This window comes from Piliocolobus tephrosceles, chromosome X (genome assembly GCF_002776525.5).
Source record: "Piliocolobus tephrosceles isolate RC106 chromosome X, ASM277652v3, whole genome shotgun sequence".
NCBI classification, from domain to species: Eukaryota; Metazoa; Chordata; class Mammalia; order Primates; family Cercopithecidae; genus Piliocolobus; species Piliocolobus tephrosceles.
In genome coordinates this window covers 45,447,323-45,460,338 of record NC_045455.1, presented here as the reverse complement: position 1 = coordinate 45,460,338, position 13,016 = coordinate 45,447,323, and positions in this window count along the sequence as shown.

Genomic DNA, 13,016 nt, shown 5'->3' with positions numbered 1-13,016 from the left:
CATAGAACCTAATTCTTCTGGTTGGAATTCAGGAACTCTGACAACCAAAATAAGCAAATGGGATAGAGACTAAAACCTAGTGCTTCCAGAGCTATTGGAAATGTAAACTTTAAGAAGAGATGCAATTTTAAACTCAATCTCCTTATCTGTGAAATGATAGAGTGTGAAAATTCATTCTGAGGATTTTCATATATTCACACACACAATGGATTTCCATCCAAATAATAAAAGTCTTGAAATAGTGATCTTGCTTTCTTGTTCAACATACTGATGCTTATTTATTTAAATAATGCATTACTGAGACAAATCCAATTAAAATTGGTGAGTATACATGTTCTTCATTTCCCTCCAACAAAAAAGGATTCAGAGAAACAACTACATCTTCAAAGAAACAATGCAATAACATTGCATTGTTGAAAAAATATATAAACAGCCCCATTTTTATTAAAACAAGCAAACAGGGCGATCGTGGTCGCTCATGCCTGTAATCCCAGCATTTTGAGAGGCCAAGGCAGACGGATTGCTGGAGCACAGAAGTTTGAGACCAGCCTGGGAAATATGAAGGAACCCTGTCTTAACAAAAAAGAAAAAAAAAGAAAAAAAGAAAAAAAAGAAAAAAAAAGAAAAAAAAAGCTATGCATGTTGGCACTTGGCTGTAGTCCCAGCTACCAGGGAGGGTGAAATGGGGATAACCCGATTCCTGGAGTTCCAGGCTGCAATGAGCCTTGATCCAGCTACTGTACTCCAGCCTCAGTGAGAGAGTAAGATCCTGCCTGAAATAGAAAAGCAAACAGGAAAAAGCCCAATTCTCAGACAACAAAACTGTTAATGTATATTTTTCTATAGCAGTGCAGTGAAATGTAGACTAAAATGAAAAGAGAAAAAAAATAAATAAAAGAACCTAAAAGCATACATACATCTCTTCAGGCTTTGCTCATAAAGCAGCCCTCTCTATTTGGCCCCTAAATGGAGGTATAAGAGTGTGATTAGGTTTTGAAGGAGGGAAATATTACTGAGGTAGATTTGATTCTACCCCATTAAGTTTCAAAAAGAGGTCAAACTGAAGGGGCCAACATGCTAAAGTAGCCTTGGCAGAGAGTTGCTTGGGTAGAGTGAGTTTGACAAGGTGGAGAACTCACTGAGATGTGGAAGAACTTATGACATCATTGCTTTGGCTCTAAAGGCATAGGAAACCAAAGATCTTTAAGCAGTCCTGGTAAGCAGGCTATTTACTGGAACTTTTTTTTTGAGTGAGCTGTTAGTTTTCATGTAAAAGAAAAAAAAAAACTGATACAGTATTGTCTTTCTCAGAAAGCATTTTCTGTAGAAATCAGCTAAGTTATTTGCTTTCTTGGTCTTTTTTTTTTTTTTTTTTTTTTTCTTTTTTAACACAGTATCAGAAAATTTTGCTTAATTTCCATTTTCAGTGCTAACAGAGTTTTGCTATTTAGGATAAGTTAATATGTATTTTTTCTAAACTGCAGCTTGTAGATATTCCCAAAAGTTATATAGGGTAAAGCAATGAAATAAGAAGGTCATTCCAAGATTTCATCGCAGATAGACTGTAATTAGAGGACTTTGCTGTAAGCCACAGACCCATAAATGTCAACAATCAAGGGGAGAAATATTGTCGTGTAAAGGATTCAGTGAAGGGGGTTTCTGTAAAGACAAAATCAAGTATAAATAATAGCCTGCCTCACTTCTTCTTAATAGTATATAAATGATATTTACATGCAAAATTAAGAAAGAATAGAGAAAAAGAAAGCATATGAGGTCTGTTTGAAGATGCAGAGAGAAAAAAATCAAGAAAATAAATCAAGGAAAATGAAAACTGACAAGAATTTTCAAAGGAAATAAGAAAATAGTTTCTATGACATCTAAGGAGTTTGTCAGATTTTTTGAAGATGTCAAGGAAGAAATATAGGATGTCAAAGACAAAATCATTAGGTATCCAAGTGAAATGATTACATGAGCAAATTTCAAGAAAACAATGAAAACATAACAGCCATATTGGAACTGAACAATGAGATCACTTGGACTCGGGAAGGGGAACATCACACACCGGGGCCTATCATGGGGAGGGGGAGGGGGGAGGGATTTCAGTGGGAGTTATACCTGATGTAAATGACGAGTTGATGGGTGCTGACGAGTTGATGGGTGCAGCACACCAACATGACACAAGTATACATATGTAAAAAACCTGCAGGTTATGCACATGTACCCTACAACTTAAAGTATAATAATAATAAAATAATAAATTAATTAAAAAAATAGAAATAGCAGAAAAATCGAATAAACATGAATTAAAACTATGTTTACACAATACATACTGTGGGAAATAAAAACAAGCATAAAATACAAAAAAGATTATAGATGTGTAATGTTAGACTGATATATTAATAATGAATATTTCTTAAAAAGTGAACAACACATAGAATATATTTTAAAATATCAAAGATAAAGATTATGACATGCAAGAATACCTGTTTTGGAGATTGAAAGAGAATATTGTGATCTAAAAAAATGATTCAAAGTTTTAAAAACATTTGAAAATCAAGACAGAAGAAAGTCATGAATAGGATTGGGTAGAATAGAGATTAGACTCAGACTTTTCATAGCAATTCTTTATGACAGTACATATCGGCAAGATGTCTAAAAATTTAGAAATGAATGTATGATGAATAATTTCATGTCAATAAAATTTTCCTTTAGTTATAAACATAGCAGACAAATTAACACTTTCAAGATCTTAAGGAATAGAGTACTCATTAACTTTTTTGAAATTAAATATAAACTTTATTACTAAGTAAGAAAATTCAGCAAACCAAAAAAATAACTCAAAAGACTTAGAAATGGTAAAGGATGGCTGGGTGCGGTGGCTCACACCTGTAATTCCAGCACTTTGGGAGGCCGAGGGGGGAGGATCACCTGAGGTTAGGAGATTGAGATCAGCCTGACTAACATGGTGAAACCCTGTTTCTACTAAGAAAAAGTACAAAAAATTAGCTTGGAGTGGTGGCACACGCCTGTAATCCCGGCTACTAGGGAGGCTGAGGCAGGATATTCGCTTGAACCAGCGAGGAGGAGGTTGCAGTGAGTTGAGATTGTGCCACTGCACACCAGTCTGGGAAACAAGAGCAAAACTCAAAACTCAAAAAAAAAAAAAAAAAAAAAGGAAAGAAGGAAGGAAGGAAGGAAGGAAGGAAGGAAGGAAGGAAGGAAGGAAGGAAGGAAGGAAAAGAAATGGGAAAGGTTTGGGAAAGAGAAATGATTGTGAATAATGTACTTAACTGTAAAACTAAAGCTATCCACCTTGTGGATTTATAAAATATAAATGACATAAACATTTAAAGAATAAATACACAATATAAACTATATGTACAGATTGCATACATGATACATATAATACACACATAAAGCATATAACATGTACTTATATTACATATTTAAAATTAGGATGCAGGAAAGGAATGTTGGAGAAAGTATGATGATACTAACTTATTTTGACCAATTTTAATAGAAACTTGCTAATATGTCATTACCTTTGAAAAAATATAGGTGAAAAGTATAATTAAAATCTCTGTATTTAATAACATTATTCTGTAATTATATGTTTCTTGTTTAAAATACTCAAAAATTATTCCTAGATTGCTTTTTTCTTCCTGAAACTTCAAATAACAAGAATGGAGTTTTACTAAATATCAGCACATATAACATATTTTATGTAATATATAGTATAAATAACCTACATGTAATGTTACACTATAAAGTGATACATATATGTATACTAATACATATAAACTACTATTTATATTATAAATACTCTCTGTGTATTTTAATACTATATACAAATTATATATGCTACTATATTTAATACTATACTATCATATAGGGGACTTCAAAAAGTACATGGAAAATGGAAGGAAAATATAAAAATAAGAAATATAAACTTTGTTTCCCAACCAAATTCAAGACAATTTATAAGGGATGATAAGATACTAATACTACATACTTAAAAGAATTTTTAAGATTAAGAAATAAAAAGAAGTTAGAAATAACCAAATTAAGACTTTAAGGTGGATGCTTAATGATTTCTCACTGACACTTTTAGAAGTTTGCCCTTGTTTGATGAGAGGAATGAGCAGGAGCATTGTCATGGTGGAAAATAACTCTCTGGTGAAGATTTCCTGGGAATTTTCCTCGCAAATCTTTGGTTAACTTTCTCAAAACATTCTCATAATAAGCAGATGCTATCATTCTTTGGCCTTCCAAAAAGTCAACAAGCAAAGTGCTTTGAGCATCTCAAAAAGCTGTTGCCATGATCCTTGCTCTTAAACCATCTGCTTTTGCTTTGCTAAATAACTTTCATCTTTTGGTACCCATTGTTTTGCTTATGCTTTGTCTTCAGGATGGTAAAACTATGCTTTACCTCTTGTCACAATTATTTGAAGATTTGATTCAGGATCTTGATCCCGCTTGTTTACAATTTAAAGCAAGTCTTCTCTTTTCTGTAGCTATCTGGAAGGAGTGGTTTGGGCACCCATCCAGTGGAACGTCTGCTCTCCTTTAATTTTTTACTAAGAAATATGTAAGATGACCAGAGTGAGATGTCTGTGGTACTGGATATTGTTTGTGTCACTTACCATCAGTCCTCTTTACTGAGGGCATGGACAAGATTAACCTTTTCTTCCCAAATAGATGTGTATGGTCTGCTGCTATTAGCTTTATCTTCAACATTTTCTCATTTCTACTTAAATCATATTATCCATTTGTAGGCTGCTAATTTCTTCAGGATGTTGTTCCCACAAATTTTGGAATGCATACATGATTTCACCATTCTTCTACTCAAGCTTTACCATAAATTTGATGTTGTTCTTGCTTAAATTTTAGCATAATCCATGTTGTTCTGATAAGGGTTCTTTTCAAACTAATGTGTTATCTTTCTTAGTGCCTCAAACTAGACCCTGTTCATCTATGCTATAACAAGTTAGTATGAGTTTATTTTGGTACAAAAGAAAATTTTAAACCGATGCATAGTGTTTTATCATAATATGCATTTTTCCATGAACTTTTTGAAGATAACTATGATAAAGTTATATTCATTCTACCCACATTGTGAAAATTTATCATTTTATTTTCTGTGACCAAATTAGAACATAGTGGCATTTGTATATCCTCTACGTAACATATAGATTACACATTTTGGGAGAATTTGTAAGTACTCTCCTGTCCCCACATCCCCAGACTATGAATACATTTGTATTTCATTATCCATAGTAGACATTATCGTCTCCAAGAAACTAGTTTTGAATGTTTGAGATGTATTAAGTTTGTATTTTTTTGTTTTCATAAAATTCTGTGTATACTTTATTAGATACTTTTCTGTCTTACAAATGTAAAAGAACATCAACATTTATTTCCAAAGTCCTAATACCTAGAAAAGTGTCTGGGTTGTATTACACATTTGACAAAATGGATGTTTTGTTTCTTTGTTTAAATATTTATTATTCTAAAATATTTCATATTTATTACAAAATTAAAGCAATGAACAATCATTTCAAAATCATCTTGGTTAAAAGTGGTGCACATGATCACAGACATGTGCAGATATATTCCTATGGCCAGATTATATAAGATAAAAAGGCAGGCACCATGGTTTCATACCACATTGGGTAGAGACCACTAGCTATTAATCTAACACTTGCTCTTCTTTCCAGTCACTTGGCAAAGCTACATATCCCAGCTTCACATATGCCCAGTTACATAAGGGCATGCAATGGAAGTATGTGTAGAAATAATATGCATTATTCCTATTCAAAACCTTTATCAACACAATGTGGTACTTCCATGCTTTATTTCCCCTTATTTCAGGAAATAGAAACTATAATGTATAAATTTTAAAAATCCATATATAATTCCAATATTCAAGTATTTTAACAAATATATTTTACTTTTGACTGAAAAATAATAATTGTTTATGTTTATGGAGTCCAACGTGATGTTTCAATACATGTATGAATGGCAGAATGAGCAAATCAGGCTAATCAATATACACGTCTCTACCCATAATTATCACTCCATTGTTGTGAGAATATTGAAATCTACTCTTTTACCAGTTTCAAAATATACATTATTGTTAATAATTATAGAGATGTCTGCTATACTATATTACTCGCAGCATTATTCACAATAACCAAAATGTGAATAAAAACCTAAGTTCTCAGAATCAACAGATAAGTGGGTCTTTAAGATGTCGTATATACATACAATGGAATACTAGTAAGCCTTTCCAAATAATAACATTTTGTCATTTTTGACAACGTGGATGAATCTAGAAGACATTATGCTAAGTGAAATCAGTTTGGCACAAACAAATACTGCCTGATCTCACTTACATGTGGAATCTTAAAAAGTCAAACTTATGTAAGTAGAGAGTAGAATGGTGGTTACCAGGTGATGGCAGGAGGATGAGAAGAAAGAAATGTTGGTCAAAAGGTACAACATTTTAATTAGAAAAGAAGAATCAATTTTGGTGCTTTCACCACAAGGTGACTATAGCTAATATTACAATTTTATAATTTATCTTAAATACTTTAAAATTTAAGAAAGTCTTTAAAAATTTATAAGTTTAGAAATATCTGACATCCTGTTGTAGTAATTGATTAACTAAAATTCTTCCATACACTTTTCTGCTACATATTCAGGCAGATAGTAACCCATCTACAATTTCCTCCGATTTACAGTTTTCAGTCAGGTATCAAGGTGGATATAAACATATTGTTGATTGAGCTTTCACAATGAATGTACTCAAATCAAGCATAATATAACTTTGCAATTTTGTTACATAATTGGTGGGGTGGAAGAAGAGCAGGTGATGACTGGGAAGGGTGACATGACCCAGGTCTTAGCATTTCACCGGAAGTTTCCGATTGGACTTGTTTTATTCAAGTCTTTGTTCCTGAACCCCAGTCTTAGGGCCATTCTTTCTTGTGTGTGTGTGTGTGTGTGTGTGTGTGTGTGTGTGTGTGTGTTTTCTTCTTCTTCTTTTTTTTTTTTTTTTTTTTGAGACGGAGTCTTGCTCTGTTGCCCAGTCTGGAGTGCAGTGGCGATCTTGGCTCGTTGCAACCTCCGCCTCCTGGGTTCAAGCGATTCTCCTGCTTCAGCCTCCCGAGTAGCCGGGACTACTGGCGCATGCCACCATGCCTGGCTAATTTTTGGTATTTTATTAGAGACAGGGTTTCACCATTGTTGCCCAGGCTGGTCTCCAATTCTTGAGCTCAGGCACTCCGCCCGCCCCGGCCTCCCAAAGTGCTAGCAATCCAAAGTGCTAGTATTACAGGCGTGAGCCACCTTGCCCTGCGCCTCTTTTCTCTTATCAAGTGGAGTATATTCTTCATTCCACAGGGAACTTGATACTACTGAGAGGTGACAACGTGCTAGCAGCCCTCGTTCTCGGCGCCTCCTCGGCCTCGGCTTCCACTCTGGCAGCGCTTGAGGAGCCCTTCAGCCCCCCACGGCACCGTGGGAACCCTCTCTGAGCTGGCTGAGGCCGGAGCCTTCTCCCTCTGCTTGCCGGGAAGGTGTGGAGCGGGAGTCGCTGGTGGGAACCGGGGCTGCGCGCCGCTCCCGGGCCAGTGTGAGTACCGGCGGGCGCCAGCGCTGGCTCCATGGGCCCAGCAACGGAGCGGCCAGTCGGCACCGCCGGCCCAGGGCAATGAGGGGCTTAGCACCAGGGTCAGCAACTGTGGAGTTTGCGCCGGGTCCCCCAGCAGTGTTGGCCCTTTCGCACTGCACTCCAATTCTCGCAGGCTTTAGCTGCTGGGGGGCAGGGCTCGGGACCTGCAGCCCGCCAAGTCTGAGCTCCGCCCCTGCTGTGGGCTCCCACGCTGTCTGAGCCTCCCCTAGGGGCGCCGCCCCCTGCTCCCTGCTCCCTGGCTCCCGGTCCCATCCCATCCACAGCCCAAGGCTTGAAGAGTGCAGGTACCGCCCAGGACTGATAGGCAGCTCCGCCTACAGCCCTGGTGCAGAATCCACTGGGAGCAGCCAGGTGGGCTCCTGAACTGGATGGGGACTTGGAGAACTTTTATATCTACCTGGAGGAGGATGGTATGTGCACCAATCACCACTCTGTATCTAGCTAACCTAGCGGAGACTTGGAGACTAGCACTCTGTGACTGTGTCTTGCTCAAGGATTGTAAATGCACTCATCAGCACTCTGTGTCTAGCTCAGGGTTTGTAAATACACCAATCAGCACTCTGTGTCTAGCTCAGGGTTTGTGAATACACCAGTTGCTACTCTGTATCTAGCTAACTCTGTATCTTGCTAACTAGCACTCTGTGACTCTGTGTCTAGCTCAAGGATTGTAAACACACCAATCAGCACTCTGTCAAAATGGACCAATCAGCTCTCTGTAAAGTGGACCAATCAACTCTCTGTAAAATGGACCAATCAGCAGGATCTGGGTGGGGCCAGATAAGGGAATAAAAGGAGGCTGTTCGAGCCAGCTAGCTTCAACCCTTTCCAGTAGCTTTCCACACTGTGGAAGCTTTCTCTTTTGGCTGTTTGGGTCCACGTGGTTGTTATGAGCTCTCACACTCATCACAAAGGTCTGCAGGTTTATTCTTGAAGCTAGCAAGACTACAAAGCCACCACGAAATAACAAACAACTGCCAACAACTCTAGATGTGCTGCCGTTAAGAGCTGTAACATGCAGGGGCCATTGAAAATAATATGCTAAGAATAAATAAGGCTCAAGGACAGTATCTCTAGCTAGTTGCACTTTTAATGAACTCCAGTAGTCAAGGACACTATCTCTAGTTGAACTTTTAATGAACTCTAGTAGGCGCCAAGAAGGCGGACAAATAAGAAAAAGTTTAGAAACAAGGAACTAAGCAGAAGGTTATATCTGGGTGCAGAAAGTTTGTTTTGCATTGTGTTATTTCTGCTGCCGTGGTGTTTATGGAGTATAAATAAAGTGAGGCGGAGGCTCTAGGCGCGGCCGCCATGTTCTCTGTTTGTCTTTGTCTCTTGTGTCTGTTCATTCTCCACCACCTCCGGCACGGGCCCCAATAGTAACACTCACCAGGAAGGTCTACAACTTCACTCCTGACAGAGGCTAGGAACCCACCAGAAGGAAGAAGCTCCAGACACATCTGAATGTCTGAAGGAACAAACTCTGGACACACTACCTTTAAAGGCTCTAACACTGACCCCGAGGGTTCGTGGCTTCATTCTTGAAGTCCGTGAGACGAAGAACCCACAAATTCCGGGCACACTACTGTCAAAGTATTTTTATCAGCAAAGCCAATCTCCCTATACAAATGTATTATAGAGCCTCTTAAGGTGATAAATTTTGTCAGAGAGAAATGAATGATACTAATTTAAATGTCAAAGAAAGCTGAAAGAAATTATCTTATGTGTGTTGTATGATCTTTTCCCCTTACAAAATGGTAAAAGACATAGAATATTGTAGAAAAGAATGTTGTAAATCTTTTCTATAATTAACAGCACATCAAATTGTCTTCGTGTATTTGAGAAATCTACAAAATCCTAAATGTTAATTTTGCAGAAAGACTGCTTAGCACAGTGCTTTGATAAGCTTCTCTACCTCCCAAACAGATCCTATGAACATAGAAATTTTCCCTCAAATTTTTTTTTTTTACATATTTTCTACTCCCAAAAATTTTGCATAGTGAAGTGATGGTGTCTTTTATTCTACCTTTATTGTTTTAAAAATAAACATATCTTAAGTTTGCTATTCATTTTAAAATAATAGAGGTTAAAAAAGACTTAGGTAAGTTATAAAGGTGTTCTTATATGATCTGAAGCTCTCCTTATGCTGATATCCCTGACTTCCTTTATTGACGGTAATTGAAGGTTTCACTATCTTCTCATTCTTTACTTTTATTAATGATATTGCCATGCTCTGATAGGTGCAACCTGCAAGGATACTGCGCATATATAGAAAGAGATGCACAGAGGCAGTGAGGCATCTAGTATGTGAGTGAAGACGTTTTAAGTTGGAGGTAGATTTTTCCAGTCACAGTTGCCTATAAACTTTGTCTTGATCAGAGTGTTACTCAACCATGACATTTCCGAATATTTGATCTGCAAATTCATAAGCAAAACAAAGTATTCATGTTAAATCACTAGGTTTGTGGAGAGATTTTACACAGAAATAGAAAAGAACAAGAAAGTTACTTAATCTCATTGCATTTCAGTTTCCTCAACTGTAACATGAAGGTTGATAATAATCCCTCGTAAGGCCATTGTGATCATTAAATAGGATTTATAATGTACACTCAAGCACAGCACAGGTATACACATATACACACAAACATGAAGAAGGGCTAATAAAAATCAGAATATTTTTTAAAAATCTGTTATGTGTACTGACCATAACGTTTGATAATTTTGTTGCTGTCAGAATAAATATCCCATTGGAGTGTCTGATTTCCTCAGTGGTATAATGATAAATAAAATCATAATATAAACCAATCCACATTGATATTCTACTGTAAGTAACTTTAAAAATTTGAGGTGTTTTCAGACTTGTGAACATACTTATGTACAATAAGTAATGAATCTTTTGATTCTGTTTGGATATTTATAGGATGACAAGTGGATTAAGCTTAGTTTTGCAAGAAAATAAATTTTCAGAATAGCCTTAATAGTTTAACAAAAGTTTTTAAAAAAATATTTTAAGATAAACACCAAGGGAGTTCAGGCCTCCTACAAACCAGAGCAGTCAACACTCCCACCCAACCGGCACCATCCCACAGACGCCAAGCATGTGGCACACTAGAGCGAGTGCACATTAGCAGTGTTCTGTTGCTGTCAGATGCAAAATCTGCATATAAGTGAAGCCATGCAGTTCAAATCTGTGTTGTTCAAAGGTCAACTGTATACAGATAGCAATGGTTACTAGGGGTGGGTTCTGGGGTGAATGGGGAGATGTAGATCAAAGAACATAAAGTAACAGCTATTTAGATTAAACAGGTCTAGAATCCAATAAGGACTTCAGGTAATAACATTAAACTGTATTTGGGATTCATGCTAAATGAGTACATTGGAGCTGTTCTTGCCACAAAAACAAACAAACAAAAAAATGAATAACTATGTGAGATACTGCATACCTTAATTTGCATCTATATAATAATTTTTTTACTACCTGTATGTATTTTATAACATCATGTTGTATCCCTTAAATATATAGCATAAAATTTGTTTTAAAATACTTTTGAAAAATGAAAATTTAATTGACATTTTAAAATACTTTATTTTTGTCAAGATTAAATACCCATTGAGAAATTGTTCTAACTTCTTAGATATTTGAAATAATTCATCCCTAATAACACTAGGACATTAGAAACAGAATTTCATACAAATCAACTGTTCAACTATTGAGTTAAATAGCATAAGACAAAATAGAAACAAAATAGGAAAATGACATTCTGATTGGTAAGAAAAAAGCCATCTTTGAATATTTATAGTAGAAATATCTTTTTGTTGGTGCTTTGTTCATGTTATAAACATAGTATTAAATAGTAATAGGCTGAGTGTGGTGGTTCATGCCTATAATCCCAGCACTTTGGGAGGCTGAGGCAAGCAGATCACTTGAGCCCAGAAGTTTGAGACTAGTCAGAGCAACATGGCGAGACCTCATTTCTATCAAAAGTTGAAAAACAAACAAAACCTTAGCTGGAGATGGTGGTGCACACCTATAGACCCAGTTGCTTGGGAGGCCAGGGCAGGAGGGATACATGACCTGGAAATTCAAGGATGTAGTGAGCTGTAATTGTGCCACTGCAATCCCGCCTGGGCACAAAGTGAGACCCCATCTTGAAAAAATAAAAAAGTATTAGTAGTAACATATGTAATGGGTTGTTTCCTTATAAAGCATATCTCTTAATTCAATTTTAGTTTTTTCTTTGTGATATAGGTAAATAAAAAAAAAGTTCTTTAAATAGTAAGAATGGTAGGGTCAGAAAAACAAATCAAGGTTTCCTCTATTTTGGCAACATGTTTCTAGACAGAATTAATAAGCTCTTATTGAAATGGATAGAAAGTATTTAAGATGTTTAAAAAGTAGCTAGGGTTTCAATATTGTAGTATTCGAACCAGACTGAAAGCTATGAACACATCTTCAGATGTCTATGAGTTAATGTTCAATGTGGTTGGAGAGAAAATAGTTAACATTAATTCCAAAAAGTTTGAATTAATCTACATGCATATTTATCTAAAAATATTCGATAGTGACAATAACTCAATGCTTAGTATAAGCTGTAAAATGAGGTTATAATGTTGATAAATATATTTGCAATACCAAAGCATCGCATGTAAGGATGGAAATTTCCTCAAAAAGATTGATCATACTCCTAATTCAGAGACTGTGCAAACCTAGTTCTCTTTGTGTGGAGCATTATTTTCCCAGATATCTGCATAAGCTAATCTATAGCTTCCTTTATGTTTCTGCTTCTATTTATTAGTGTAGTGTATTTATTATTTTATTTATATAAAATATAAATTTTATAGCCTTAGTCTAATAATGATATTTGACATGTCCAATCACGTTTTGTTTCTAGTACTTATCATCTACTCCATTCTAACTTAAATAATAATTGAAATAAAGGAGAGCAATAAATCAGCATCACTGTTTCTACTGCAATCCTCTTTGTGCATCAAATTTCCCATCATTTCCTTTCTCCCACATTTAGAATAATCAACTTATTCCCAATGGAAGTAAACAAAAATTCCATCCAGACATTGAATCTGTGGCAAAGCCTGGGATTCAATTGTGATATGTGGTAAACTCTACATCCAGTCCAGCTGGGTTTCTTACAAACTGAAAAAGAAAAAAATTTTATTTCCCCAATTCCAAATAATGCAGAATTTAGAAATACAAACAGAAATAACAAATATTTGAAAAGGAAATGACTGGAAGATATCCAGCAATTACTCTAGCAATTATGAGAGTTCTGCCTTTGGAATGCTAAATATGTCTTAACTAGGCATT